Source organism: Octopus bimaculoides, chromosome 3 (genome assembly GCF_046866305.1).
Source record: "Octopus bimaculoides isolate indiv1 chromosome 3, ASM4686630v1, whole genome shotgun sequence".
Taxonomy (NCBI): Eukaryota; Metazoa; Mollusca; class Cephalopoda; order Octopoda; family Octopodidae; genus Octopus; species Octopus bimaculoides.
This window is the reverse complement of record NC_142930.1, coordinates 85,290,656-85,297,774: the sequence shown is the minus strand read 5'-3', so window position 1 is coordinate 85,297,774 and position 7,119 is coordinate 85,290,656.

The window sequence follows — 7,119 nt, the reverse complement described above, 5'->3', positions numbered from 1 at the left end:
ATATTCATTATATATACTTATATAGATATACGTGCATACATATATAGATATGTATGCACATATCTATATATACATACATATGTATATGTACATGCAAATTCGGTAAAAATATACGTACGTATATGTACATACATATGTATATAATATACATATGTACATATGTATATATATATATATATATATATATATATATATATATATGTTTGTGTGTGTGTGTGTGTGTGTGTGTGTGTGTGTGTGTGTGTGTGTGTGTGTGTGTGTGTGTGTGTGTGTGTGTGTGTTTGCATATATACATATATATAGATGTGTATATCTAAAGATATACATATACATACACATGCACATATATAAAATTATATGTATATACGAGGGATACCCAAAAGTTACCGGAAACTGTCTCCGTGGGACAAACCCGTTGTAATTCAGGCTTCCACCGTTAGAAGCCACTTGATGCCGCCCTCAGTCATCAGTCTGCCGACCGGTGTCGTCCGTTCTGGTCATATTGCCACGTAGTATGTCTTTGCTTTGTAGTTCTTCTTCCCTGTTCGTCGACTTTTGCCATGGCTGAAACGAAGCAATAGCGTGCTTCCGTGAAATGCTGTTTTCTGCTGGGGAAACGGCGGCCGAAACAGTTGTAATACTTCAAACAGTTTACAAGGACACTTCCATGAGCAAGACACAAATTTACGAGTGGTTTTCACGCTTTAGGAATGGTCACTTGACGCTTGAAGACCAGCCTTGTTCAGGTCGACCGTCGACCTCCTGAATGAAAATATCACGAAAACGCATGAACTGATCTTGAAAGACCGTCGCCAAACATTTGACGAACTTGTTGATATGACGGTGTATCCTGGAGCTCCTGTCAACGAACTTTGAGCGAGGAATTGCGAATAAAAAGAGTTGCAGCAAATTTTGTACCTCGCTTGCTCACGGAAGTTTGGTTGTTTCTTGTCTGCACATGCATCTGTATGTTCACTGAGTATTGTGGATCTGTATTCTTGTATTTCAATTTAAAATCTATACTATATTGTGTGGACGGGAGATATTTCCCGCCTAACCAATGTAATGTTCTTCATATCCTGAACGCGTTAAAGCATAGATTAGGTTTGCAGATGCATATGTGAAGTTATTTTTTATTGTGAAGAGTTGTCCTTGTTGGAAATGGATTTCTAATCCTCCTCTCAGGTTAAAGCATGTACTACAATTGTACCTTCCGCATTCTTTAGTGTTGATTTTGTTCGCGGTTTCGATTCCCAGACTGGGCTTTGTGAGTGTTTATTGAGCGAAAACACCTAAAGTTCCACAAGACTCCGGCAGGGGGCGGTGGCGAACTCTGCTGTACTCTTTCACCATAACTTCCTCTTACTCTTTCTTCCTGTTTCTGTTGTACCTGTATTTTAAAGGGCCAGCCTTGTCACACTCTGTGTCACGCTGAATCTCTCCGAGAACTACGTTAAGTGTACACGTGTCTGTGGAATGCTCAGCTACTTGCACGTTAATTTCACGAGCAAGCTGTTCCATTGATCGGATCAACTGGAACCCTCGTCGTCGTAACCGACGGAGTGCCAACCAGTGTTGATTTTGTTATATCAAGTTTGGTCTTTAGTATATTTTCGTTAATTTGGATTGTCTTTTATTCTTTATTATGGTATGCGTTTGGAGGATTTGGTTTTGTCTGGAATGTTTTCTCAGTAATGGTATGTTTTGAATAAGAAGTTGTGAGCCTCATTGTTTGGGGGGTTGTAGATGGAGATATATGGTAGGACATTCAATTCCGATTTATTTATTCATCTTGTCTGTCTTTGTTCATGAATACTGAATTTCTTGGCTCTTGTATTCCATTATCAATTAAGGATGGTAAGTTATTCCTGTCAAGGAATGTATCCGTCAGTTCTTGGAGTCTCGTGTCATGGATGTTTGTATCGGATACTATTGCACAAATCATTTTAGCTATGCTATAAGTGTTTTCTTTATTTTGTTTGGCATAACGTAATTTCTAGGTAGCCCAAAACTAGATTCGCAAAGGAGGGGGTTGTTTTAGTCCTCATTACAGCCCCAGATTTTCGTCGAAAAATGTTGTCATTGAATATAAAGTAATTATTTTCTAGAATAATTTTTAGTCTTATTATAAATTCTATTTTTATGCAATGGAGCAGTTCACCTGTATAATTATCCAACCAAAGTTTATTGGCTGTCGAAACAAGAAGCTGCTTAGCTAAAAATATAAATAGTCTTGCTTTTTTCTATGATATAGTTTTCAAATAATTCTCTTCTTTTTAGTTTTAGTTTTCAATATAAATACTTTCGTGCAAAATCTCTTAACCTTATACATACATTCATACATACATACATACATACGTACATACATACATACATACATACATACATACATACATACATACTCACACATACATATATATGCATATATTTACACATATATATATATAAATATATATGTATTATATGTGTATATATATATGCATATACACACATACATACATACATACATACATACATACATACACACATGCATACACAATACATACATGCATACACACACATACACACATACACATTCACGCATACACACATACATATATACACAGGTGTATTTCCTATCCTGCAAGCAGTTGCCTCTTTATCTCTCTCTGTGAACATTCATACCGAATGAGCAGGGAATCCTCTATAATCAGTCTTGAATGGGTAATCGTGCAAAAGTTACTCCTTAACTATACCTAGGATGCATGCCAATGACTGACTGTTCTTCCGAAAACCATAAGATACTCCAGTCTTCCACAATAATTGATTACAAAGCTCAGGTAAAACTCACAATGGAGTATTGCTTTCAAATCTGGGATGGAGATGCTGCAGAAAACACAAACATCTCACAAAAGTGCTAACCATCTGATTTGTATAAAATCAATCTCAAGTATGATCCAATCGCCATCACCAATTACAGTTACTATCATCACCTTCACTATCGCCGCTATCACCATCGCCACTACTGTAACAATCACCATCATTACCACTACCAGCACACCAGCAACAGCACCAACACCACCGCAACAAAGACAACAGCAGTATTTACCATAATCGTCATCACCATCACCATCGCTACCAACACAGTTACCAGAAGTCCACTAGTGCCATAGCTGAGCTATTTCCCTAGAGCCTATGAAGTTCTTGTAGGTCAGTGACGTTGATGCCATTCACTTCGCTAGGTGATTATGGAAATTTGAGATGCCCTAATTTTAAAGCTTAGAGGAATTCCCAACCATTTTTAGAAGCGTCTGTTAATTTATCTCTCTACTTCTATACTTGTCATAGGAACCTCATACAGTCGACAACGAAAGTGGCTCATGTCCATTGCCTCAGAAATTGTCCAAATCTCTAGGGCCATACTTTAATTTGAATTCAACTTGACAGGTCTATAGGAAAGGTCACTGTGACTGTGGCTATTAATATTCCTCTTGAATAATTGCTTCGTAATTCTTACAAGAGAAATATGAACAGAGAAACGATTGCAGAGAGCCAAGAAAGCCAACATTCTGGGAAGGAAGAACTGAGCATAGTGTGGGACCTGCATAGTTAAACAAAGAAGAATCTTTAAAGAAAGAGATGCGAGTGAGACTGAAGTACCTATATCGAAGGGAAATGAGTCCAACCAGCTCCGAGGAACTGAGGCCACTACGATATTAATGGAGAAGACAGAGATCCACGTGAGTGATTTTACGTCAGTGAATGATTTCCGTCTGTCAATCAGATAGTCCTTTTCTGTATGTAGTCTAGGATCCCTGTGTGTTCAGCAGAACTGTCACAGATGTGAAGGCAATAGTTCATGGTTGGTCTCAGCTGGGCTTTGTAGAGGATTGGTAAATTTTGAAAACTGGAGTGTCTTTTGACTTTGAAAAGAGTTAACCGTTGGGATGCGGTCGAAGCTGTGTCAAGGATGTATTTTTGTCTGAATAAATCTTCTGTGAAAATGAAGTCCAACTTTCGGAGCAATTGTGAGGGCTTCACCGACACAAGAGATTACAGACGGGTAGAGCCCGTACGAGAATAATTTCGATAGTAAATTTGCATGCCAAGCACGGTCGAAAGCTTTGCTGATGTCGAAGACAACAATATTACTTTAACTAAATTTCTCCAATGCGACAGTACATAGTAAGCGACACAGGAGACACACAAACCTGAAGTAGAAGTGCAGCGGAGAATTTATGCTGTTGGTGAGGTTTCGAATGTCGATGAAAGGACTTTGACAAACCCAGTTGATTGTTTGGCCGACAGAAAGATTAATCAAACAATCAATCAGGTAATTAGTTAAATGGTAGACCAATAAACAAATAAAGAAGTGAAATAGATCCAGTGCATGTATGTATTATTGGCATAATAACCTTCCCGAGATACAACAGTAAATGTATTTATGTATATTATCTGTTAATTGTCCATCAGTCAGAAAAATAAGCATACTCGATACAGTATAGAGCGGGAATACTTTTATATCGTCAATTAATATACTACTGGCTATGGCATATAACTGGTCGGAGTGTTAGTATCGGTTCCACTCTGAATATCGCCACTAGACAATACTGACAACTCTTCAAACGTGCTTGCCGGAAGAGCATAGTTTCTTTTATAAGAGTCTAGAATGATTTAATGGTGACAAAAGTTTGAACAGGAAGCATTGAAAATACCATTGCGGTATAGTTAAGAAGATTGCTTTTCAACCTTATGGTCTCATTGCGTGGTACCTTGGGTAAGTGTCTTCTACTATAGCCCCAGACCGTCTTATGCCTTTAAATTTGGAAGATGGAATCTGAAAGAAGCCGTCGTATATATGTATGTGTGTGTGTGTGTGTGTGTGAATGTGTTTGTGTGAGCGCATTACTGTTTCCTTGTCTTAACATTCCGTGATAGTTGTAAACGAGTGTAACCGCTGTGAAAGCGGTACCCAGTGTTGTCTTATGTGACAAGTCTTGCCATTGAGAAAACAGTAACTTACTCAGAAACAGGTGAGGGTTAGTGACTGGACGGGTAAACGTCCCAACGAATTCCGTCTGATCCATACGAACTGGGAAAAGTGGATGTCAAAACGATGACGATAATGATATGTGTGTTCGTGTATGCGTCTTTGTGTGTGCATGTATATATTTATACACAAACACACATACAAACGTTTGTGTATGCATATGTATGTATGTATGCATGTGGAGATATAAAGATATGCATATGTATATGTATGTACGTATTTATGTAAGCATGTATCTATTTAATTTTAAAATATGTACTATGTGTATGCATGCACTTGTACACGTATGCATAAATACATCACCATCTAAAAAAAGAATTAACTAGCACCAACACCAACACCACCACAATCACAATAAAAGAAATACAATTTTATAGAATCTTATATGATCTAAAATATATCGTAAAATTTTTAAATAAGAACTTATTGATTCAAAAACTATGAATTGTCTTAGAGGTGGTAAAAAACCCCTCTAGATTTATTTATAGAATACAATTGACGTTATTTGATGTTCAATTAAATCATAGCAAAAAACATAGTGTTGTAGTTTGTGTTTGTATTTTTCATTGTTGCTTTTGTTGAATTATTATTATTTGTTGTTGTTGCTGCTGCTTATATCAAAGAGAAGCCCACTATTATATGCAATGTGTATATTTTTGTAGGAAAAACTTACCTACTATACCTGTCCAGACAGACACACGAAAACACTTAGCAAGACATATGCACACACGCACCGTCCCCCACACGCACACACATACACACACATGCAAACATACATACTTCTCTGTTTACTTTTTAAAACGAAATTACCAAAACAGAAAATAACAAACAATACATACATATATGCGTGTAAGAGTGTATGTGTATGCATAGTATTCATGTCACATATACATATTACACACAAACACACACATATACATATATATATGCATATATATGTATATATATATATATATATATATATATATATATATATATATATATATATATATATATATGTATGTATACATAGTGAGGGATATATATATGAGTGCGTGCACTTACATAAATAGCTATGTGCGCATATAGGTGTTTATCTCTGTATGTGTGGCAGTGGGGTTGCATGACTCACAGAAATGGGAACATGAACATGTAAATATACATTTTATTTAGTTATAAATGGAAGCAATACACCTTTTTATACACTTGTTTACATTTTCTCTTTCACATTCATACATACATGGATTCATGTTCATCTACACACTACTATATGTGTTTCTGTGATACGTGTATCTATATGTGACGTGTGTGTTGGTGCTTCCGTCTAAGTGTGAATATAATATGCACAGATGTGTAGTGGGGATGTTCTGTATGTGAAAGCAGCTGGTTAGGTTTTGTGAATATTTATTTTGCTATGAATATACTTATTCTTTATGGATTAAAGATCTTGCTTTCACTTTCAACATACTTCTTTTCTTCATCATATATCTGTGCATATGTATGTGTGTGTGTGTGTGTGTGTGTGCACATGTAGGTATGTGGCCTTGTGTTTGTGTATGGGCGTGTGTATGTATATATCATGTATATATATATATATATGTATATTATATGTGTGTGTTTATATATACATATATATATAACATACTATACTTACATTTATATATATATATAAATGTATAATTATTATATATATATAAATATCTTATTATTATTATTATATATATATATATATATATATATATACATATACATACATACATACATACATATACTTAAATATATATCTTAATCTAGTGAGGTATATATATGTATATATTTATATATATATATATATATATATATATATATATTACATATGTATGTATTTGTGTGTGTGGTGGTGGTGGTGGTGGTGGTGGTGGTGGTAGTGAAGGTGCTGGAACTGGTTAATTCTTAACCTAGGTGATGATGTACATATATATAGATGCATACATTTATACAAATATGTATACACCCGTACACAAACATCCATACATACATGCGTGCATAATTATATACATACATGCTTGTATACATACCGACAATAATACATGCATACATGAATAATCCTATCTATCTACATGTTTTTAAAT